General features: G+C 37.7%; 2 long non-coding RNA genes across 2 annotated transcripts in view; both read left to right on the forward strand.

The window, feature by feature from the left end:
• Positions 1-531: 531 nt before the first annotated feature.
• LOC140002042 (uncharacterized) overlaps positions 532-26,305 on the forward strand; it is a 77,335-nt gene continuing 51,561 nt past the window's right edge. The window contains exon 1 of the long non-coding RNA XR_011807898.1: positions 532-699. This is a non-coding gene — a long non-coding RNA (uncharacterized lncRNA). The remainder of the gene's footprint in view (positions 700-26,305) is intronic.
• Positions 17,982-25,949, forward strand: LOC106014990 (uncharacterized). The gene is made up of 3 exons (XR_001186726.5): positions 17,982-18,056; positions 23,202-23,375; positions 23,475-25,949. It is a non-coding gene; the product is annotated as an uncharacterized lncRNA (long non-coding RNA).

Here is a 26,305-nt window from a genome sequence, read left to right on the forward strand (position 1 = left end):
CTGTGTTTGTCAGTTAAATAACAGAATTTTGACTCACACTGGAAGCTAAGCAAAAACTATAAGTGCAGTTTTGGAATGTGTACATTCAAACCCTTTGCCTTGGCCTTATCCCTCAGGTGTGTAATCCTTCACGTTTTAGAAACACAACCAAAAAGGCACAGATGCATCTTCCTGCACCAGTTTCTACCAGAAGCACATGAATTTTATGATGAGTATAGAGCATCATTTATAATCATTTATGATATTTATAGAACAAATATTACAAATATTTGCATTCAAATTGCAATGAAAGGGAAGCAGAAAAAAAGCAAGGAGATGCCTCAAAGGAAAAATAGAAAAATAAAAATACACCCACTCTCTCTGTAGTTTCAAACTAGAGCAGGACAACAGAGATGAAAGGTTCTGCTTTTCTTTTAATCTCACAGCACAGCTGTCTTCTCTATTGTTTGCAATGTGTCGGTGTCACAGATGCAAGTTTCACCTTTCTCCAAAAGCTACATCCTTTTGACAGCAGTGATAAACAGTAGACAGACAGTCAGACTTGCAGGATCTTTGAAAATGCCAACTCCCTGGACCCAACACTCATTTTTTCAGGACAGCTCTAAATCACGCTCCAACTTTTCTGGCTCCCAGGAACCCCAGGGAAACAGAGGAAAGCAAAACAGCCTGCTCTTCCTGGTCCTTCCAGCTGGATCTTTTGTGAGTATCACAGTCTCTAGCTGTGATGGTTTTAGCTTGCTTATTTTGGTATAACAAATGCATTAACTGAAACAGTTTATCCAGGAGGGATGCAGATGTCCTCTCTTTGCTTATGCCTGCAAGGGGAATGCAGGTCCCTCTGGAGTATGACCAATGGCTCTCTTACCCCATTTTTTAAAATCATTATTATTATTATTATTATTTATTTATTTATTTTGAGAAAAATGCATCAGAAAAAAATTCTCCCTTATCATGTGCTGTGGCCACATTCCCAGTGTGATCTGATATATCAGTGGGTTAGGAACAACAATAGAAAGTTAGTGAAAAATCACTTCCTCATAGCCTGGATAAACTGCACCAAGTGCATATTTAAAGACCATAACAAAAGCTTAGTTGTGTCAGAGTAAAAATAAAAGGTTTCCTTTTCTTTGAGTTTATGATGGAAAAACAAAAAACAGTTTATTGAAACTTTTTTCTATTTATGACTAGGGCAAAATTAGTACCTGGAGGATACAGTAAATTTATTTAGCCCTGAGGGTGACATATTTGATGAAAAGTAAATGAAGCCCACAAATCTTTGGTGATAAACTGGTTAATAATGTATTGATCTCTGAATTGAGGGACACATTAAAAGCACCAATATATCTTTTTGGTGCACACAACTCCATTTTCAGGCATTTTGTTTATTTAGCCCAGACACATAAATCTGCATCACTGGGAAGAAAGTCAGCTACACGGTAATAGTGGCTGCTGATCCAAAATTTGTTAGAGAGTGACTTAATCATGTAACTGGCACCAGTACATGCAGGAAAAACAAACCACAATATTTTTATGAGTCATATAAAAAATAACAGTTAGGTACCAATAAGGTCTAAATCAGTCCTTGCTTGTGCAAACATTGATTTCCACATATATAAATATAGATGTAAAGATTAATTATAATTAGAAAGCTTAATTACCATAAGCAAGAATTAAGTTTTCCTTTCCAAAGCACTGCGTTGGTGAGCTAACTGGGATGTGAACCTCTTTCCAGTGAAATTATGGACAAAAATGTAATTGAAAGGCAAAAATCAGTCTCCTAAGTTTCACCTGAGTTACTTTATAGCTTAAGATGTATGATTGATTTTGTAGTTGCTCCTGGTTTGCCAACATTTTACTAACCTTTCCAGATCATGCAAAATCTGCACTGTCTACAATTGAGATATAGTTGCTCATGCTGCCTTTTTTTATCTCGTTAATTATGATGTTACACCACAACAAACTCTATCAGGCACCTTCAAAGATAGTGCCAGCTGTAATCACAGAAAGCAACACTCCAGAGGCTTACATGGACTCAGTGACAGCTGCACAGGTTGGTTTGCTTTGGATCTGTTGAGTCAGTGCTAGACATTAGATTTTGGACAGGCCGCAGATTAGGAAAATATGTAGTGTACTGGCAGAGCATTAACTATTCAGGATAAAACAGCAAAGGAAGGCCCTGCTGTTCAACTTCATTTTATTTAAATAATTTAGTAATATAGACTTTGGGAGTTAAAAAAAAAAGAAAAAAAAAAAGCTTGAAACAAGGGAAAGAGAGAATGGTCTGCACAGGGAAAACTTGAAAATAACTACAAGAAGATAGTTCCTGTGTTGCAAGAATAAATACTACCTGGAGTAGTAGCACTCCTAATCTTCACATCGATAAAGGATTCTTTACTTGACAGTTGTGCAATCCTCTCATGTAATCAATCACCTAGTACATGGAGAGGAAATAGCAATAATAAAATGTACTTTTCTGTTCCGATGCCAGCACCATGGCAGGAAGCATTGGGAGTGCAGGTCACACCAAGACCTTGGCTGCTGCTCCCAGGCTACATTGTCAAAAGACACTGGTAGACTGTTGTCTACTCTCAGGCCAGTCTGGCCACATCCACACTATTTAAATCTTTATCTTCTAAACTAGGAATGGGCTGTGTATGTAGAATAGTCGTTTTCCCAAATTAACCCTCAGGCTAGCCTTTGGAAATTTACTGAGTTACATTAAGTCTACATTAGCAACAAAACAGAGAAAAATTCTGACTGCAGGCTTTGGCGTGTGTTTGTCCATGCAACTTGTTGGCTTTAGCATTTTCACAATGTCTAGACGTGATTTGAAAGATATCATATTCCTTACAGATAATATGGATGAGGCCTTCCTTTATGGTAGAAGAAGAGAACCCAGCAGCATGCAGTTGTGCTGTTCTGTACTCCTCATACCTTGGGGCAAGGAAAGAAACCTGACCAGGGTAATTTCCTCGTAGAGATGTAGCATTTGTGTCTGGCTTTACCGAAAACACTGCAAAGGCTGAATAAATGCATTTCTGTGGTTAGCAACATATTTATAAAAAGCCCCACAAAAACAGCATGGACTTTAAGAGCTGCTTGTAAAAAATGGAAACAATTATTCTCTCCATGTTTGCAAAGTAGTTTCTATAAAGGGGAACATTTATATTATCAGAAGTGTGTGTGGACTCTTTTTCTGTTTCTTGTTACTACTGCAGAGATTTCTGTATTACAGAAGAAGAATTTTTCTAATTCCATGCCTGTTTACTTGATCACAATATGAAATAATAAACATAATTTGGACATCACTGCTTTTTGCCATAAATACGGCAGGGATGATGTCTACTATTATCACTTGCAGTATTCTATCTGTTCTTTAGTGCTAGGCATTTCTCTTTCCTACCTCTTCCTACATAGTCCAATTAATTTTAAGCCTTTACAGCAGAGGTTTTAACTCTACCTGGATACTTGTGCCACCTTGTAAAAACTGGTTTCATGTTTGGTTTCATTTTTGCTTCCTGGATAATTAAAATAAATGATTAATGAATCAATTCATTGTTAGGAGACGAGGTAGTGTTTTCCTATACCAAAAGGGCAATTCTGAGGTAGGTTGGTGGAATTGTCCCTCAAATTAAAAATGTATTGTGGTAGCAAATAAGCAAAATGTCCTGTGATCCTCAAACTCACCTGCTGCCAAAAACTCTCAAAACTGGTTGCAGAAAGCCATACTCTACTTCTCTCATATATACGTTAAGTAGCATAGAGAGCTTTATTTTGGTCTGGGATCTGATTAGTTAATTCTACTGTGAAAGGAAAACTTGCACTATGATTGAACAAGCTTTGGCTGAGATATAGAAAGCTCTTCCAGAAAAAAAAAAAAAAGAAAGAAAAAGAAAAAATAAATAAAATAAATAAATAAAAAAAAAAAAGGAGAGAGAGAGAGAGAAAATCGTCTTTAAAATCATGCTGAGCCTTTGATGTTACATTTGTCCATGAGTCTGCCACTCTCTGCTGGTATATTACTTTAGTCAGTCACCTGACACAAGAAGGCTATGAGTGTGTGGAGTATGTTTGGTTCAATGTGAAAGACAGCTGAATTTTTATAAAACTGGTACTCATATTCTGACTGCTGCACATTCATGGAGTAGCAATAAGGGTCACACTGACTTCAAAGGGAATTCTCTGACTGTTGACTCCTCTGGCTCTTAACCTAGAAGTCCCATACTTCTGCCTCTCTTGAACTTAGCACCAAAACTGTCATTTACATTCAAAGATCCCAATAGCTTTTTCCTGACTTGAAACATTTATCCACTTCCCCACATTTTTTTTTTCTGTTGACAGCACATTTTTCTAATGTTGTAAAAAAAAAAAACGATAGGGTGAAACTCATGCAAAAAAAATGTCATCAGTCTTCAGCAGGATGTTTTATTGATTTCAGATTAGCAAACATCGTTTTAGAAAGGCTAAACCTAGTCTGGCCTTAAGAAAACCGAACTGGGAAAAATGGGAGCAAGAATCATGCAAAACAATTTGCTCAAGCTGGTGAAACAGAGCAGCTAATTGAATACCTCAGGTGTCTCTCTTTTATGAACATTGCATAGGATTCCTCTGTTTATCTACATAATTTGTCAGCTTGAGGGATGTGCCGCACACAAAGGAGGCGCATTCTTAGGTTTAAATGTTCACTTAAATGGGAGGAGAACAGAGATTTCTCCTTCAGAGGATGTACTGAACAGATCTGGTTGCCCTCCAGAGAGATGATCCTCGTCCAGGGTGCTAGCTGGCAAAACATTTAGGTATGACATATTCAGTAGGTCTTAAGTCTGTGGGCAAGTAAAATACAGTTGTGATTTGAAAAGGGAGACACCACCTGGCCCACAGGTATATGGAGAGTGCAACAGAGAGTTCGTAGAGAACAGAGAAGTTCCCCAATAAAAAAGGACATGGTCATTTTGGTTACCAAAGGTTCCTATTTATTACAAATCACTACAAATCACCACTAGCAAGAATACTATGATTAATAAGACAAATATATATATATATATATATATATATATATATATATAAATAGATAAAAACTATTACAGGTACTACCAAGAAACAAGATATATGAGTATATATGTAAAAGATTATATGTTAAAGAGATATTAAATAACACCACTTAATAGCAGCAGCAATTAGAGATAGTAGAAAAGCAATTTGATGTAGGAAAATCAGTAATATAGCAGCAGATAGGGTTTGAGGATAATTACAGGTCAGAAAACTTACCAATAATACCATGACAGTGAATGGACTTACTACAACTAACAAACAATAATATAACATTAAATGTGCTTGCCACAGATACTCTTATTAAGACTACATTTATCACAACTCTATTTATGAAGGGCAAGAATATACTTATCACAACTATATGTATTAAGACTGTATTTATCTTTTTATCTACATATATATATTCATAAAATCAGTGGCACCAAACACATCAAACTGATCCCAGAAGAGAGGACCAATGTCATATGACCTCAGAGGGGTCTAATGAAGAAACCAGCCTCAGGCAAAGACCAACCTCAAAGGGTCTAAAACCAATCTCAGAAAGAGATTGACCAAAGTGATGGACAGTCTCACTTCAGAGTTGATCCTCATCATGGGGTGTGGAGTGTCACAGAAGTTAGGAGTCAGTGTTGCAGTGTCATGAAGACAATGTTCCAGTGAAGTTTCAACCTGTGTGAGGAAAAGAAAAATGAAAAAGAAAAGGAAAAGGACAACATGCAGCACAAGTAGTTTTTCAGAGAGGAGCTCTGTCTTGGGTAAAAACAGGCCCTTTTTCTTTCCTTGAGACATAAGAAGGTATATGTCCCATGCAGACACGACCACTTAGGGAAATCAATGGATGGTGTTCATTTTTGTCTTCTTCCTGAGACAGAGAAGACACAAACGCCCTGGATGTGTTCAAGGCCAGGATGAATGGGGCCTTGACCAACCTGATCTAATGGGTGGCATCCCTGTCAATGGCAGGGGGGTTGGAGTTAGATGATCTTTAAGGTCCCTTCAAACTCAAGACATTCTATAATTCCATAATGTTCCTTGCTTTCCTTTATTTTCTTTAAACAAGAATTGTATTTCTCGTGTCAATTCCCAGTTTCTCAGGTGATATGTTGTCCCTCAGTTTCTTGTTTCATTTCCATCAATGATACTTTCAGGATGCCTATGGTACGAGTTATCCACCCACACATCAAAGATATTTTTCCTCCTAGGCCAAAGGCCAAGGAGCCAGGCCTGGTTCCCAGGCTGAGTTTTCAGGCTGACAGACCTTTTCTCCTGTGTTTAGCAGTCTGTGTTTAGCAGTCATTTTATGTCAGAACTTGTCACATTACAGCCAGGTTACCTCTGTAACTGCTCCCATCAAGTACCTCGTTGATTTGCTGAAGAGTGGGAATTGCTGTGCCGGGCTCTTAACTGTGAGAGCATTACACTGTAAAGACAGCTCTTTTTTAATGTATACATTCTGTGCACATTTGGGATTATATTTTCATTCAGCATCCTCATGATGTTTAAAATAGCACCAGGTGAGGCTAGACAGAGTGGTGCATTTGAACAGGGGCACTCTGATGCCTTTATCTATAGATTTACTTAATCTCGTGTGTGTACTCCCACAGCTGATTCTGTGTATTCATCTATTTTTCACGACATATTCCCATTATATGACATCTTCCCAGTGTCACTGTGTGCCTCTCAGCACAGATTAATTTGTTCTGAGGAATAAAAGAGATATAAGAACAGTCACCATCACCTTTTATGACCTACCTCTTAATAACCATAAATAAAATTGATTAAGACTGTTTTGCATTACTAAGGCCCTGAGGTTTTCTCTGACTATTTTAAAAGATGGTTTTGAAACATTCAAGGGGAGAGCACTATTTTCTTACGAACTCATGATTTTGTGATGAGAACCTTAGGTTTCCTTCAGATAGAGAAACTGCTTTGGAGATCTTCCCAGGCCTTCTCTATTGCAGTAAGAGAAATTGTGGATTGTAATGCAGTGAGGAAGAAGAGACTGAACTGCAGTGCTGCCTGAAAGAGTGCAATACACAGATCAGCCCTGGGTCATCCCCATCAACAAAAGAGAATACTGAGGCACTTTATTGAAGTCACCTAAGAACAGACACAAGTGCTTGTGCATGCCACAACTCATCTCACCTGTCTCCTCTCAGCATTGCCATATAAATTTTGAATATCCTCAGCCACTCTGTTGAACAGAAAAAAAATTGGACAAAGACAAATAAAAAATGTGTCTGGAGCAACTCTTCTACCTCCTTCTCCCCTCCTTAATATTTGAAGAGAAGAAAGAAAATGAATGAGCAACTGTGTTACTTGTCATGAAATATGTATTCAGTCCAGGTGACAGGTTCACCTGCCCTGCAGTGGATGTGATCCTTTCAATGCACACCTATGTTACTCATGGGGAGGGTCTGGAGGTCTCCAGCTTTGTCCAGAGTTGAACTGACTAGTTGTGCAACTACTGTTTCTGATAAGCCTGTGATGATACTGAAATTTTAAACTATTGAATGTGTCAATGCCATTTATGCTTTCCTGCAAAGTGGACAGCATTTCACATCCCATCTGATCGCTACTATCTGTTCTACTATTTCCAGGCAGGATCACAAGAAAAAAATAAAATCCCATAGCACATGTCTGTAGCTAACATAGCCATAGCAAATCACACCATTCTGTTGTACCAAATGAGATGTCTAAGAATCTTCTTGTCTAACTGTGTGGATTCTCAGACACACTTAAACTAAGACTTCCTAGCAATCATGTTGCATTCAAGTGAATATGGTTGCACATTTATTCTAATGGGTGATCAATGATAACACCCTAATCAGTACAGCATTAGTGAAGCATCTAGAAAATGAAAATGACCAATTAAAACTCATTGCTTTTCTAGTATGTAGAAAATGAGCTAATAATAATAATAATAATAATAATCTAGCTTCCAAACACTGCACACTCACCTTGCAAACTCAAGCCTGGAAATAAAATGTGAACAGCTTGATGCACTTGCAATTAGTTGAAGAAATTTCAGCAAGTGATCAAGACTTCAAAAATGTCACAATTAAGAATGTCCATGACGTTTTAATTTGCCTCTTGTGTGTCCATGTGTGGAAATGGTCTATAATTCTATCGACACATTTTATTTGTTTACATGGGGCATGACTTGCTTGGTTTACAACCTAAGCATTACTTTCAAGAGATTTGGACTGTGAAGAAAGGTTAATATGATGCTTTCCTTTGCTTTCTTTACTTATTGCAGAAGACGAAAAAAAAAATGTAGTCATAGAGGCAGAGCAATATTCTGCTTCATTATTAGGTTAAAAGCAAATCAGCATAATTCCTTTGAAGTCAAAGTAGCTGAATGTGTTTTTACTTTATGACAACAGGATATGGTCCATAGGAAATATACATTTTCTAAATCATCTCATAAGGGGTTCTCGAATCTCCATTATTTCAGTGGCTGATGTTAGGCTTGGGAGTTTGAACTTCTGCCTGCCTTTCTCCAATACCCTCAACAACTTATTGTCCAGCTTATGTCTCTCTGCAACAATTCTTTCTCTTTTCCCATGTCAGCAGAAGGGTCAGGTAATACCCAGAAGATGTGTCTTGGTGCAAATCAACAAGTAGGGATCAGAGGGATTCAGAGGGATCTGGATAGGCTGGACTGATTGACCAAGGCCAACTCTACGAAATTCAGCTAGGCCAAGTGCTGGGTTCTGCACTTGGGACACAACAACCCCATGCAGATCTGAAGCCCTGTTCTACCATCCCTGTCCCCCTGCCTTCCTGCCCTCCACATGGACATGAGGAACATCTGCAATGTGAGGACAGAAAGAGGAGAAGACATTGCATGGACAACCTGTGTGGTAATAGGGGTCCACCTGCTCACCTTTCCCTCCTTCCATGCTTCCTAAGGAGGAAGATCCTTTTACTCTCCACCTCAAAAACTACTTGGAGATCCAGCCCATCACCTCCCTCTACCATATCCCTTCTCTCAGCATGGCCACAAAAGCCATTCTGGTACCACTACATGAAGTCAGTGGCTAGGAGGAGCTGAGGAGTGCAAGAAAAGACAAACTGCTTCAAAACGTTGCCTGGCAGGCTACTTCAGGAGGTGGAACCTTGTCTGGAGCAATGTGTCTGCAGGATGTTCTACCTGGAAGCATGTGGAAACAGGGAGGTGGGATGGAAAGTGGTGTAGGGAGATTCTGTTGCAGCACCTTTGATGTTTCTTTCACATCCCTTACATTTCACTGAGTCCATCAGTGCTGAACTAAAAAGTACCTTGTCCAGTCTGGTACAAATTACTATGTGGTATTGAATGTCATTTTTACCATGTGTGATTACACACCATGCCTTTCTGCCAACCCAAGTAGACTACTATCCATTTACCAATTTTCTGGAAACATTTCTGGGTTGTGTATGGGCCCTGAACTGGCATGTTATGTGTATATGGCATGCCTGGCCCTGAGAATGCTTCTGACAGACCATATCCTGAGTTTGCCAAGCTGCAGATCAGGCTTAACTTCTCTCTTCTGCCCTGGTTTCCATGGACTTCATTATGTAGATTACAGACAGCAGCTAAGCCACAGTATTTTTAAAGTTGTTCTCTGGATAATTTAAGGACTAGTATTGTATGTGGCATTGTGGAAAATGTCTTCTTGATGCTGTAGGTATTGCTCCTGTTAACATCTTCAGGCTCTCAAACATCACTGTCCTGCTGGCAGTAAGAACCTCAGAATCAAGGTTCTGTTACTCTGTGCTTCTCTGGTCATGCTCATGGCAGGTGAATTGGATAAACAATTTATGTGTTGGACTCTTAGGACTCTTATGTGCTCTTGTAAAGCACATGCAACCTCAAGAATTTGGATTTTTTAAATATTTAGTAAAACGGTGGGTACTTTTCAAAGGAATGGTTAAAATTGCATGTGTGACACTAAACTGATTTTTCTGATGAAGCAAAAGATGAATGAGCTTCCCTAACAAAGTTTTAGGTATACAGACACATGTATAAGTACACGTGCATGCACAAACAGAATGTGACAGATGACCCACACACCAACTTTACTTTAGGGGGAAAAACAAGAAAACATATTTTGTTTTTCTGAAATTTTTCATTAAAAGTATTTTTGAATAAATAAATAAATAAATAAATCCTTCCTTTGTGGGCACTAACTTTTTCCTTTTCGCATTCAGGCTGAAAAAAATGCAGAACATTTGTAATTTTTCAGTACAAGTTTCTTCAGAAGCATGATTTTCATTCAAAGCAGGAGTCTTAGAGGGCTGAATGACCAGGGATCACTGTTTAATTTTACACTCTGGATGGGTATTGCTATAAGCCATATCAAATATAGATGGCAATAAATTAGAATAGCTTCTCTTCTATTTCCACATTCCCTAAGGAAGGATATATATATATTTTTTAGCTTGTGAACCCAATTAGAAATAGACACTGTGAGTGTGTAAATGTGATGTCTTTTTCTGGATTCTATTCAAAATCTTATGAGTTTGGGGGTTTAAATTATGAATTTTCCTGATGTCCATAGTTATAATTTCTTTATGAAAAGGAAAAAGAATAAATCAGAAGAAGTGCCAGGAAGATGCATTGCATACTAGAAAATTAACAACATCTCAAAAATTTTTCTTATGAAGAAATGAATTATTCAAAAGTAATTTTCTTGAGTTCAGGCTATATTGGGCTGTACTCTCTCAATTCAGATTAGAAACCTCTGAGTTGTAATGCAATGATGTAAACCACTGCCTCATCCCCTGCACATATCTTGCATCCATTATGATGAGAGGATTGCCTAACAGCTTTATGAGCTATTATTGACATTTCATAGAGGGGTAGGGGAGTAAGGAACTGATATTTCCTAAGTGCAAATAAAGAAATGCCCAAATTAGGGGTATTTCTTCTGGGCATGATGACCATACAGTCATCATAGTCTTACTCTGTGTAGAATAATAGACATTCAAAGTGATAATCAGAACCTCTCTCTTCACAGATGGTAAAGGGAATTCAAAGTGGTTGGGGAAATGATGTCCTTAACTTGATGATCTAAAGTTATGTGGGTCTTACTGACCTTCCAAAAGTCATACAGTCTACCTCTGTGGTAGTACATGAAACAATACCAGGCCTTGGACAATTTATTACTAGAGTTGGACACTGTAAGAGGAGGAGTGGACCTCACATAGGAGTCTCTTTAGTTAGCAGAGAACTCATGTAGCAGAAACACACTTTATTCTGGTGTGAATTTTACCTGTAGTTCAACAATTAATTTCCTTACAGAGTGAGTTCATGGTTAGTAAGAGTGAAGTTCACTACCCTCAAAATGGATTTTTTCATATTGTAGTGAATAAATGCAATGATAGGCTTGTGTTTTCTTTCTGTCTGTGGATGCTTTTGTACTGCTGCTGATCACCCAACTTATGCAGCCTGTTGAACAGCACCAGATACACATTATTAATGCACAAGTGACATCATTATTAATGCTATCTTTTTCTTTGCTTGTTTGTTTTTGTTTTTGTTATCATGGGTCAGAATAATTCAAACTAGAAGGGAATGATAAATCCTATCATTTCAAAAGGATTTAGTTCCTCTATAGTCAGTCCTTTTCAAAAGATGGCTGCCATGAGGAAATTGTTGTTTGACTGGACAACATACAACTCAAAAATGCCAGGACACGCTTCTTAATGAAGAGTAAGACAAAGGGGAAGGCAAAGGGTTATCTAATAACAGTCTACAACTAACTGAATGTCATCTAACAATATGATGAAGCTAAACTCCTCTTCTTTTGATGGGTATCCATCTATCTTTTCTTGGGACAGGCAGATGTTTTCACATGACATGGAGGTTACAGTTAATGGCTTGAGGTGTTCAAATTGCCCATTAGGAAAAAAGACTTTCCCCCAAAAGATGGAGTAAGACAGGAACAGATTTCTCAGACAGGTATTGACATCCCCATCTTTGAATGTTTTCAGGACCTGCTCTGACAAAGCCATATCTGATCTAATTAGATAGCAGAATAAGGGGACTTTTCTGACACTGAGAACAAGACTTTAGTAGGTGACAAGTGCTAACATTTGAATTAAGAAATAATTTTAAATTAAAAAATTCCTGGCATGTTTCCTTGCATCTTAACTCTCAGATTTGTTTTCTAGCAAAGGGATTATAGCCAACTTTTAAGAGTAATGTGCATTTTTATAATTTTCCATATTTAAGAAGGAAATAGTCTTGTTTTCATCAAGAAAAGATGAAATAAATTATTTCCTGCAGTTTTACAGTATTTAATGTGTTATAAATCCAAAGAATGTATTCTTTTGTCACTTACATTGCTGCACTTTGCATATTTTGCCAATACAGTGTTGAGCATGATGATTTAGGAGGCTTCCCACTAATTTGCAATGGAAGAAATGTTTTTGAAATAATTCCCAACTTCTTGCCTTGACTTATATTTTGACTGGTGTTTCCCACTGTGTTACATATGCCTGAAACTTGTGTTGAAATACACTTTTGAGATGATTTCCCCTGCTTGTGTATTGGGATGGAGTTGGTTCTTTATATCACGGACATAGAAAATCAAATCCATCAGGATTTAAGCAGCCATGGGTGAAGTAACACCTTTTGCTCAGTATGGAGCTGTGCCACGGTGGAGGGAGTTTTGAGGAAGCTTTGACTGACCCAGAGGGATGCTTCTTCACTGATAAAAGAAAATGCAAAATCTGAGTACATCAGACTTTCTATCCATGCACAGCTACCTTCTGTAGCTGCTGAGGTTGACTGAAGCAAAGCTGGAAACATCTCTCTTGCTGTCCACTTATCACACAGGTGTGCAGGAGGCAGTGCAGCCAGGCACCCATTGTTCTTTTTCTCCCACATTATTAATGGCTACAGTCCTATAAGCCTAAGATGAGGTGTTTGATTCTTCTGAATGTATGTGTAGGAAGAAATCAGTCTTATATCTATTAAATATTATAATCAGTACTACCATAAAAAATATAATACAAAGAAAACTCTTGATACAAGCTTTTCAATTCTCTTAATAAAAATAATCATAATAGCTCAGATTTTTTTTTTGTTTGTTTGTTTTTTTCCTGTAAGAAAGCATTTTTTCTGTACTTTTCTGGTTCCTTAAATTCTGCCCAAGGCACCTAATAAGTGAAAGGTAAGTCTGGGTTTGCAAAGAGGATTATGAATTCTATATAATTCTATATTCTATATATATTCTATATATAATTTCACACAGCTTGTGTGAAAACTTTTTTTTTTTTTTTTTCTATCTTGTTTTAAACCAGATAACAAAGTTGATGCCCCTCATGGTAGAACATTTACTTCCAGTTAATGTTCTACTGCCTTCTGTTTCCAAAAACCACCCAGTCCTAGGACAGTGAAATCTGCTATTCACAGATTCCCAAGTTTGGACACAACAAATTGAGGGTGAGAGCCCCATCACATTTTTTGTCTTCTCCTCTAAGTGCTCATAGACCACTCTGTTTTCCCTAGAAGCCTAGACAAGTGTAAAAATTCCTTTTTTTTTGCAAATCCCACAGGCATAGGGATTGCCATGTTTGCCTCCAGGCAAACATGGAGGGCATGATCCTGAAAGGCGTTAGGAGGTTCAGCAGTCCTTGAAGTTAAAGCTTTACAAGTAAATGCAGGATGTTTCCATCTTCAGCTCTTTCATGACATCTGTACCTTTGCTGATTCCTTTTTCTAGAACGAAAACATCCATTTAGTTTATCAGGATGCCTCTGGCTTTGTCTTGCTGCTAGCTTCTTCAAAATCATCAGTAACTTTTAATTCCAATTAAAAGTGAAAATTCAAAAATTATCAGTTATTTTTGCCTATAGATTTGTGCTGTGCTTGAAATGCCCTATTTTTTATTTTATTTTTTAATTGTTGGTATATTTACATCAGCATCATCTTACTCCTACTTCACTCCTAGTTAAAAAACAGTGTGATTTCAGTAAAAAGAAAACTCTGGTTACGCTTATTTGATCCAGGATCATTGATGCTGTTAACTTCCAACTCCAGGATTTCATTCCTCTTGGAATTCTTTTATGCCCTCCTGCTGTAACCAACATTTTGTCTAAGGTTCCCATGTTCCCTGAGGGATATTGCTCTATCACGTCACTTTGTACTGCCCACGTTGCCTTCAGGCCTTCACTGATTTCCACATGTAGAAGGACATACTCAGAGCATAAGCAGTTACTCTGTCAGTGACTTGCTAGTATGGCATCTGTGCTGTGACAGATTTAGTACTTTTCTATGAACTTTGAGGACATTAGTGTAACAAATTCTGTAATTTCAGGTTGTCTTAGGAAAAAAAGCTCTGGAAGAATTACTTGCATTCTTTCTCAGTATATATTATTTCTTTGTATATACATAACTTTTTGGAGAGCCAAAACTCTAGAAATGATTACACTTGCGAAGTTATGAGAGGCTGGCTATGTTAGGGAGGGGTGAGATTTTTATCAACCCACTGATAACAAATCTCAGCAGTCTCTGCTGGGAAGGCAGTTGTGCTAGGAGAAAAGTAACCTGGAGAGGCATAGAGGAATTAATATTTCACTTTTAATGTCCAAGATTGCCAAGGTGACAAAGGTTTCTATTTTTCATAAGCTGGAATAAAGGTTGTGTCTCCCTCAGTCAGTGCTGGTCTGTTCTTGCTTCTTCTGAACTGGTTCCGTCTGCCACACACCACACTTCTCTGGTAGCTCCTGTTGTTTGTCTCCAGAATCAAGAGTTAATTCCAAGAAAGGCTGAATTAAATGACCCACTTGCTTTGGAACACACAACCATGTGCTCAGTTCTGGAGTGATATTTTTCATTTGTCTGTTTGTCTGTTTTGCTTTTTGAAAACATTTACCAAACTAAAAATATAATTTCCTTCTTCTGCAAGTTTTTGTTGCTTCACTATCCTTGCTGTATATGCAGCAAGACGTGTAAGCTGCTCTGCTGACTTCAGCGGTGTTAACGATATATTAATACCGGGCAAAAATATGTGTTTCAGAAAAAGTCTTCAAAAAATCTTAGCTGGTGTAAACAAAGGTAGCATATTGCTCTTTATGCCTCATGGCTCCTACTGCTTCAGTAGCTCATTGATGCAACAGCAGATTTATCAAATTACACCTGAGCCTGTAAGAAATCAATTTCCAAAACAACTATGAAAGAAAAAATGTTTCTTATTTGTTGGGAAGTGCCTGTGTGCTTCTTCACATTGTGAAACTCTTTGGCAGTTATAAAATAAAAGCTGCAGCTTTGTAATTAATTTCAAATTGGCAGAAACATACTTTTACTTGACAGTTTTGTTACACTCAATTTTTTAAAAGTCCAATCTTTTCTGTTTATAAATATTTCTGATCAATATTATCTCATTATTTTATTTTAGAGTCCTCAGTTTTGATAGTTTCCAATGTCTGACTTGCCTAATCAATCAGATCTAACCACTGAAAAGAAAAAAAATGCAACAGAAATGAGATCATCTCCTTCAAAAAGAATGATAGAAAATAGAAAACCTAGCAAGGAAATAAAAGTTCAGAAGATACTGTAAGAACAACGGAGTTCTAATAAGAAACAGTCCTTGTGAATATTTCAAAATATTCAGAATTAAGTCCAAGCCAAAATCAGGAATGTCTGTTACTGAAGTGGGAGAAAAGTTTTGCTGAATTGAAGGCAACATCTGACCTGGGAATCTTTATGCCTTGTTTAATCCGCAGAAGCTGCTGGCCAGTGTGGTAGCAAGAAATACTTGCTAGCAATAATTGTTGTAGCAATGTGAAGGGGGATATGGCACTCAAAAAAGGATACTTTAGATATTTGCAAGCCAGCAGAGCTGGTCAGAACAGATAGCAAGTGCCAGGTGATGATCCTGAGCTGGAAATGCTATGGATGGTGTTGGAATGTCAAACAAGTCTGCTTGCAAAACAGGGTAAGACAGATGAGGAAGATGCTTGCAGTGGTTCCATAAACTGATGGAGAAGGTGATGGTAAGAATGGAAGGGAGGTGGTGGGAGGTGTGAGATAACACAAAGATGTGTTAATACAATTTTTGCTTCTTCTTGAAGAAAGGGCCCAGATGTGGATATCCAGGGAAGACTTCCTAGCTGGTGACTTGATTTAGTCTTAAGAAATTGTGTTAACCATCATGCTTCTACCTGGGGCTTCACTCTTGACCCTTTCCTTTCCTCCAACATGCTGCAGTAGCACGGGAGCACAGTGTGGGGCTTTGTATGACCTACATGCTACCAACTTCTCTTTGAGCTCAGCCCAAAACCTGAACTGTGAACAAAGAAGGAGGCAGTACTTAAAAACATCTCTTAGCAGAAGCAGCAGAAAATAGCATAAAATGTGGGCAATCTTACTCATTCTGGAACTTCCAGATCCATTTTAGGAAAGTCACTGTGCAGTCATGTGGATCCAAAGCACACCACTCATCCTGCCTGGGGCTTTCTGACCGATCTGACATTGTCCAGATCGACACAGTTGTGCCAGCTGAAATTGGTTTATTACAGTATTACTTTCCATAGGTTATATCACACTTTCTTCTGGGTGAAACAAAATTAATTGGATTTTTTTATTATTATTATTATTTTAACTGAACTTTAAAAAAAAATTACACGAGTTAGTCAAAAGTCTGTAATTGCTTTTGTTCAAGTACTTATGGATCTGCTGTGCTTGCTGTGGGTGGGCATTCTTTCCCAGCAAAGCTCAACCAAGACCTATTACTGTGAGTTGATGTGCTATTCTAGGTTTTATTATTTATTTATTATCCAGTGTCTTTTACTGGATCACTTAACAGAAGATACTGTAGACAGCAAAAAGCCTGTGAGTTTAAAAATTGAGCAAACAAACAAAAGAAAACAATTGTTCTGAAAGACTTGAAATAAAACAAATAACCTTTGGTTTAGGAATGAGCAAAGGGGTAGGTGCTGGGCGAGCATACCAGGGATTAAAATACGCCAAATTGCTTGCACTGTCCTTGGGCAACCTGATTTGCATGGCTTGTAGTGTTTCTTAAGATTAATATGCTTATATTTCATTCCTTTAAAAAAGTGCCACAAGAGGGTTGCAGTTGTATCTGGACTTCGCTGCCCTTCATGGTACAGGAGTGATTGGTCTTAGGTTGAGCAAGCATGAAGAGCTCTTCATGTTGAAGCTGTGGGACACAAGCAGCATCCTCTGAGTTTTTCTGCTTCTTTATGACCTTGATTTAATGTTAAATGCACCTCTCTGATTCAGGGTTTTCATTAAGTTCTGGGTCATAGAAGAGAATAACAAATAAGTTCACAGAATAATTCAGGCTGGAAGGGACCTCTGCAGGTCTCCAGTTTGACCTCCTGCTCAGAACAGATCTGACTTCAAAGTTAGATCAGATTGCTCAAGGATTTTCTTGCTTTCAAGTTCTGAATATCTCCAAGGACTCAGATTTCACGAACTCTCTAGGCACTTGTCCTAGTATTTTAGCACTTGAGATTTATTTTCCTTGTATGAAATCAGAAATTTCATTGCTGTAACTTGTGTCTATTGCTTCTTGCCCTTATACTGTACACTTATAAGAACAGCCACGTTTCAACTTCTCTATTTGTACCCTTTCCATAGTGAAAGAAAACACCAAGAGCTCTTCTCTAGGCTTAAACACACCCAGTTCACTCCAGTCCATCCCAGCAGTGGTTTTGGCATCTCATTAAAAGACAAAGTGTCCCCAGATGGGGTGAGCCAGCTCAGTCCTGCTCACAGGCAACATTCAGCTTGATCACAGTGCCTGGAGGCAGAAGGTACAGCACAAGAGAAACATGCTGAAATATTAAACTGCAAAGGCAAACAGGGATGCTATGATCTAGCATCCTGTGATTCAATGTCTGTGATTGCATCTGGTGATATAATTCAGCTGTGAACTGAAAGGAAGGAAGGTAGATAAAGAGTGGAGGATGCCTTAGATGGTTTCTACAGATTGGGTGAGGCAGAAAGTGACTTCTCATTATTGAGCTGTATCAGCTGTATGGTGTGTATGAATATTTTCAGTACTGCTAAATGCTGTAGAAATGGAAATAGCATCATGTAACAATCTTGCAGGAAAATCAACCATTGGTTACAGCAAATAGAGCTTAATAGGATCTTTTTCTGTTTTTCCTCCCTTCTCCACCCCCCCCCCCCCAACACCAAGAGCTTAAGTATTGAAAAGATTCCATAAATTGAAACCTATAATGAAATTTAGTAAGTGATGTGCTGAAATGTATGCACCTTAACAAAACTTCCACCAGGAAAATTTTCTCCTAAATAGGATGCAGCTTTTGCTAGGAAGAGAGAAATCATATTTCGTAGTTTTCATGGGAGCTTAACATGTTGAGGGAAACCTCATCCGCAGTCCATGCTAAGGACCAGGTAGTGTTGCAATGAGTATGGGGTCTCTGAATTTGGGGTGCCTAGATTACTGAACTGGTAAATCTGAAAGATCAGATCTCTTTCTTTTTCTTCATGACATAAAGGGCTTTCATGCAAAAGGTCTCTCTTGTCTGTTGCAAGATGAATCCAAATAATGAAAGATAAATAGTTCATGCAAAACAGAATAATTCTTCATTGACTGGCTCTGATACTACGTAATCCCAGGCTTCCAGTATCTACAAGATCTGGTGTCAAAAAGTAAATAATTTCCAGACACATATCAACAGTGTCCCCTTATTATTTACCTTATTTATTTATTTATTTACAGTTATTTTTAATATATTTATATATTTTACAAACAATAGAAAAACACTTTACTTTTTTGTTGTTTATTATTGGCATCTGTCTTATTACTTGCATCTGCTTTATTGTTGGTGTCCGTTTTATTATTTATTATTAAAGTGTCTGTTTTATTCCCTCAGAATTGGATGAAGCTGTTTTTATAAGGATGATAGAGAAGCTATATGTCCTCTAGCAAATAGAACTTAGGAGATGATTTTTTATTACAGTAGCTATGTTAAATAAAGGTTTTATCAACAATGTATGAAAGTTTCATAGTCACATTTCGTTTTCCCAGATGTACATTACCTGCAGATCAGGAGAATACTCAAGTTTCCAGTGCTAAAGATATAGAATCTTTCCTAATTACTTAACTTCATTTGCTTCTGCAGAGAAATAGGAAACATCCAAACCATGCTGCTATATTTTTGGTCTGGTAGCAGCATTTAGCAAAATTTCAGATCCAAGAATGACAAGAAACACCAAATTACAGTGGGCTTATGTTTATCTATACCTCCTGCTACAGTATTTCTGATTGTTCTTAGCTTTGGAAAAATGTAAGAATTGATCTTCAGCTATAATTAAATGTGAATTTTATAGAGAAGAGTGATTTCAGTTGTAGGTCTTGCATTTCTGAAATCTGTTTTCCTTAGTGTGAGGGGGAAAAAACAAACAAACAAACAAAAAACACAGAAAGAGCAGTTTTAAGAATTGTTCAATAAAGCAGGATAGAAAACTATGTTTGAAATTGGCATGCCTTGATCTGATGATCTAGAGGTGACATCTTAATGAGCTAGGCTGTACTGGGAAGCAGGAAGAGACCCCAGTTAAATGAAATCTTGCATTATGGAAACCCTTTGTGGGTAACTTTCCAGTGCAGTTCCTGTTCTTATTTACCACATTGCTTTTAAAATATGACCTTTCCACCAGAAAATATATATTTTTTATTACTTATTAAATGTGGGACATTGGGGTGTATTCTGCAGTATTTTGAATCAAAACTGACAGACTACTGTGTGCATGCTACCATCCCCTATATCTGCTTTCTTATTTTTCAGAGAAGATTCAGAAATGTTGAGAAAGCTGAGGATGTTGAAAGCTGTTTAAAGAAAACATTTTTACTCCTATTTTTTTTCCTGAAACTGGGTCACATATAAGAATTCAGCTGCTACTAATTAATTTTTCTGTTAGTCTGCTGTCACGTCTAGCTTATCACAAGATGGACCTTCACTGTCAGCACACATAGCACTTCTTTCTCCATTGTGGAGCTCAGCAAATTTGTCCCCAAGGTCAGGCATCTTTATTAGCAGCTTTCCTTTACTGTATGTACAGTAAGCTGGCTCATCTGCTCTGATGTTATCAGATAAAACCTGATTGCAACGACTGCCTCAAAGGTGACCTGACATAAGATGTGATGCATCATTCAGCCATGCAGGAGGCAATTTTGCTTGAGCTGTTTAAAAAAAAAATCCAAAAGAAAATACTCCTAAACCAATAGGTCTGTGTGCTGCCTGAAAAACTTGTGTAGAATTTGCATTGTTTTTGCTGTTTGCTTAGAGTAAAGGGACATATAGACATATGCCTTTACTGGTAACACACTTCCTTTCATGTAGCTGCTATCTGCCTCACTGCGGGTCAAATCTGATGACAGGATGAGGGACCTAGCATAAAGAAGAATATTTATGGTCATTTTTAACTTTTACGTAGCACCTAATGTGATCACACATACATGTCTTTGTTGTTGTTAGAGAAGTCTTGTACTGTCTCCTGCCCCGACTGCAAGTCCAGGGTGTGAATTTTCTGAATCTGGCAGTGCAACAGAAATGCTCACTGGTAACATCCAGTGAACATTGCAGTGAGCAATGGTAACACCTAACCACAGACCTTGTGGGGCAGAGAAAGTTCTCACCTGATTTATAGAAAGGCTCTATGAGATTTTCTGCAAGATGTAATAACAATTTCACTCTACTTCATGGTGCAAAATGGAGATAGAAATACGTTTTAAATCAAAGGATCTCGGAGAATAGCACAGCCTTTGATTTGTTAGTTACTGCCATGCTGGTAAAGTGTTTTTTTTGTAATGGTAATTGTAGTAGAATAATTGTAGAACACCTGTAGTGGAGAAATTACACTTTATTTGTTTGAATAACAAAGGCTCTGGGCAATGTATTAGATCACCTGTTGAGGTATTATCCAGCTTATTTTTCTAAGCTTCTGTGACTCCATTGGGATGACAAAGGCTAAGGACAAAGATTTGTCTTCTCAGAGTTTACAGTAATTGCAAAGCAATTGCTGAATGTGATCCTTATAGATTAATTTTACAGCATTGGGGCAATAGACTGCTCTAGTCAACAACTTTTTCCATTCACTTGGTGCTGTTCCTTGCTCCTGATAAAGTGCTCTCTTGGTGGTGCACGTTATCATCTTTCATAAGCAACAATTGGAGAAGCATTAAATATGTAATAGAAAAGGCCTGATCTTGTTCCCAGCCTGGTGTGGGTGAACTTTATGGTTGACTTATGAGCAGAATATAGCCCCAGGGACAAGCTGCCTCTGAGCAGAGACCCGCAAACTCTTGTTTAGTCATTCAGACTTGTACCACACAGTGTTCTTCAGCTGCTCCTGGGACAGCATGTACATGTATGTGCTGATCCTACCCGTGGGGTGCCAGCCACTAACTCAGCACAGCATTGAGAGGAAGAGTCACCAAGGTGCTGACATTGACCTGACAATGTGGAAATGTTATTTGCTTGCCTTGGGACTGTCCATTTCTTCCTTCCTTTCTTCATTCGTCAGACAGCTCACTAGTTATAGACAGGTCTGTAAGGTGCAGCCCCTTGTCGTGGAATCAGGGCTCGAGATACTCCTGTTAAGTAACTGCTGAAAGTGTCAGGTTGGTTCCTTTAATTTATCAACCCCATATCTGTCAAGATTAGGCTTAGTTTTCCTGTAACTGTAGCTGTGAGACATTGTGAGAAATTTTCTAGGTATATTTTCTGTACACACAGATCTACGCCTAAGCCAAAGTAAATACTTAGGAGATGCGATCTAAAATTAACTTATGAGTTTCCAGAAATCAATTTCATTTCAAAATAACTTTGTCACAGAGAATTTGGAGATGATCCCACGTATCTGTCATTCCCTCATATGCATTGACATGAAAACATCCCCCTCTTCTAGGGACAATGCAAGCATGGGTGTTATGAATTTTCTTACGTGGATTTCCCCACTTGATTCCTAGAGATCAGGTCTACAAATCAGCCAGAAAACCTCCAGCAAATTGAGGCAGTCAAGTTGAACCTAAATTTTAGGCTAATAGTGAAACAGTTCTGCTGGAAGTAAATATCTTCATTTCTTACATAGCCAATGTCTCGCAGGAGCTACCTTTGAAGGCTTTAAGGGAAGATCCTATCAGACATTCTTTGGCACCTCTGCTTAGGGGGTTGCAACTTTGTGCTGGAGATCCTTCAGAAAGTTTGGCTCACTGGGCACCAGAGAGCAATTCATCTTGTATGCACAGAAATCTTTTATCTATGGATAGAAAAATAATCTTCTACTGATCTATTTTCATTAACAACAGCAGGACCTAAATCCACGATCTAGACAACTAACCTCTAGATACCCAAATGAGGTCAGAGGAATCCATGTCTCCCAAAGCCTGGGCTCATCTGCCAAGGCAAACATTGATGCAAAATTTTACTGACAGGCAAGTTCATAAACATCCTTTAGTAAGAGACAGCTTTAATACATTCCCTCCTTTTCTATCCTGGCACAGTGAAAAGAGGGTGCTCAGTCATCAGCCAGTTCAGGAAACTCACCTAGAATTGCAGGTCTCCTGCAGGCTTTTTTTTTTTTTTTTTTTTTTTCCCTGAGCTGTCCAAACTCACATAAAAAATGTCATTAAATAAAAAGCTGAACAGGAAGGGGATGGACGCATATCACACATTTTTTCATGTGTTAGATACTTTGTATGGTCTCCTCTGCGTATATTGATGTTTTATCTAACTTCAGGCAAAATATCGACACTGGGAGGATCACGTTTGTTATCTCGTAGTAAAGTTTGGGGAACTAAAGGCCCATAGATCATGAGACCACGGACTAATGAAATAATCTACTATGAAATTCTGCTGGGGAAAAACTTAGATTAAATCATTTTCTCTCTTCCTGTCCTTGTCTCTCTGTCTCTGTCTTTCTCTCCCACGCAAAGCCACTTGCATATTGTATATATATTGTGAAGCTTCTTGCACTGCACTTTGGAAGCTGTGTCTCTGCTCTTTATTTTAAACCATAAAATACAAAAACAAAAACATTTTTTTTTCTGTCAAAACTGAATACTTGTTTTATTCTGAAAAAAATCTTGTCATTCCTTAACAATCAGTAAATTTTTAATTTTTTATTTTGTATTGTTTATTTTTTTTTTGAACAGACTGTCACCTACTGGGGATTGTGATTTAAAAAATGAAAGATGTGATTCAATTCTTTTGCAAGTTATTTGTGGCTATCATGCTTCAGGTAGCTTGAGCAATAGACTTCTCTATATCTTCCCTTGGACTTTCACTCCTTGAAGATCTTCAGGGGAACATTACTGCAGAAATAAAAAGTGAGTTGGAAGTGCATTGACGTTTACCTTTAAAAATTGTGTGTGTGATGAAATAATAAGACTGCACATTTTTTCAACCTAATCTGTTATTTGTCATAGTCATCAGCTTCTGTACCTGGAGGAAGAGAAGACAGGTGTGTAAACCAGATGGACAGATGGAACAAAATGTCACTGAATTGTGCAGGCATGGAAATAGAAAGACCTAGGACAAATGGCATTTTGGATGGAAGGTGACCCAGTCAGTCACTTGTAGTCAATTCTTATTAAAACTGAAATAGACTTTAGAAAACAAGTTGGAAGGTAGACGGAATGATGCTGAATGTTTGTTAGTCCGTTTCATGCGTGCATGTGTGCTGGAAAGAGGAGGACACACCCAAGACAGGTCTAAAACTAGAAGCTTAATATACAAGAAACTTATTGGATGGCTTCCTTGGAGGAAGAGGATGCTATGTATTTATTCCAATGACCCACCTTGCATTAACTGGGACATCACTTACTGTCACTGAGACCTTTTGGGAACATCCTTCATTTCAGAAGAGCTCTGCCTGGGAATATCAAGCATATTTCTGCTCTCCTTTGAATTCTAACTTCTTTGGAGCCAGTTTTCCATTTTTCCCCACCTTGGTTTCAGCAGCCCTAATCCATATGCTGTTTCCCAGCTTCTTATTCTGAGCCATGATCTGGATATTTGTGAGTTCATCCTTCACCAATATCAGATAAACTGCCATGTAAGAATTTATACTAAGGACCCTTCTATTATTGCTATTGTATGCAAGATTTTATAGTAAAGGTTTTTTTCTGTTACTATTGCTGTATAATGATTATAGTGATAGCCTGAAAATAACAACTGTACTGAGATTCCCATCTTGACTGGACAGCAGCATGGAACATAACATTTTGGCACTCAAGTTGTTGTTACTGTGGGGCCACAAACCCCCTACAATTGTCTATTTTTCATTATAATTGTAAAATCTATTTTTTATAGGCCTAATCCTGGAAAAATCACATAAGCTATAAAAGTAACCTTAAATTTTTTTCATGTCGAGCACAAAAACTAATTTTCTGGGGCTCATAATTAAAATAAATAAATAAATAAACAAGAAAATACATAATCAAATATTAATGGCTTGGTATTGACAAGAAAAAGAATAAAAGAAAAAGTGTTAGTTTTGGTCTTTTTGTAAAGTGACCAGCTGCCCAATGTGGCATAATTAAACAGACACACAGAGTAATGAGCATGATAACAATCCTCCATTTTCAGTTCATAGCCATAAATGTACTGCTGAAGAAGTGCAGAATCGTATCCACCTGTGAGTGGACTGCAACGAACTAGAAATAAAAAGGAAACTTTCCTATAGCTTGAAATTCAGAGCAAATGGGACAGAAAACACAAACGTGGTTCAGCACATATACAGGTTTCATCTTCAGAAAATCTGATTCATTTTGCACTTAAAAAGCAATTTATATTCATACATCTGGTTTTATTTATTTATTTATTAGAACTGCATTTCTTGATGCAAGTTTATTAGCTGAAAGAAGGACTTTTATTCTCTATCTACCAGAGCATTTACAATGAGAAGATTTATAAATTTGTATGGGAGAAATGTTGATCAGGCTATACAGGTTTTTATGTGAGCTATTAAACAAAAAATGTTTTCTTTCCTCTTTAGGAACATGCAATGGGTATTCATCAGTACTAACTACTGTAGATGGTTTTTACTCACTTCATCCCATTTAATAACCCTTAATGTGTTCAGCATGACCTTCATGTTCAAAATAGTAGTCCAATAGGACAGCATAGTTACCTTATAGTCATTTGCCTGTGAAGAGAGTGGATTACATTTTTTTGTGACAGTTTTTGAGGGCTGCAACACTCTGTATGATTAAACTCTCAGATACTCATTCATATTTGTTCTTCTTCCTGAAGCTTTTCACCCTCCCCATTGGTGTCCAATGTCATATGAAACTATGCAAGTCTGCTCTAATTACAGGAGATGGGACACAGGCAAAAACAGCTTTGGTGGCAGGGAGAAGATGGTCATTGCTTTTTTATTTAAGAAAAAATGTCAAATGCATTTCTTGGACAAGATTAAAAATCCTAGTTTGTAATAAACTGTTTCCAATCCTGACTCAGTCTTCATGTGGACCTGCAAGCTAGCACTGATGGCCACCATGACTCTCTACATTCATCTATTATGGACTTCAGATTACAAATTCCACAAAAATATTAAAAAAATTCGCTTTCTTTTATTTTAGCACAAAGTAGACTTCTCTGTTGTGAACATCTCAAGCTGGGCATTTCCTGACACTTTTCCCTTGAAGAACAACCTGAACTTAGTGTCATTGTATTATCTGGTTGTTTTCTTTCCCCCGTGACATGAGGTCAGTCTTGAGGTGGAAGTTGCATCTACTTTGGATGATTATAAAGAAAAAAATATTTTTAGTTTGGATAAAATTCCCTTCTACAGCACCAAATTCTTCTCCAATCAACCCCACTGCCTGCAAGAATGGTCCAATTTTTGAAACAGCCAATGTTAATGGTGATATAGTTATTAACAGAGACCATCTTCTATATACTGAAATAGCCGAGTTCCTTTGGGAAGAAGAATCTAGACTTTCATGCTTTAATTCAGAGCTCATTTGGGATCACCTTGTCTGTTTGAGTAGGGATGTTCAACATAATTAACATTAGAATTAAAAAAATATACATGTAGATACTCAAGCAAAGAGGAGCCACCTGGGATGAAAAAAGGGAAAACAGCAGGGGATTCCAGTAAACTTTTTAAATCTCTTGTTATTTGTATGCATATTTTCAAATTTTCCCTGCCCTTGAAGCACTGATCTAATGGACCCCAATAAATTAATTAACACTGAGATGGCTGCCACACTCCCCTAAGAGTATCTTAGCAGGCCTGGAGAGTGGAGAACAG

The sequence above is a fragment of the Anas platyrhynchos genome, chromosome 3, assembly GCF_047663525.1.
Source record: "Anas platyrhynchos isolate ZD024472 breed Pekin duck chromosome 3, IASCAAS_PekinDuck_T2T, whole genome shotgun sequence".
Lineage (NCBI taxonomy): Eukaryota > Metazoa > Chordata > Aves > Anseriformes > Anatidae > Anas > Anas platyrhynchos.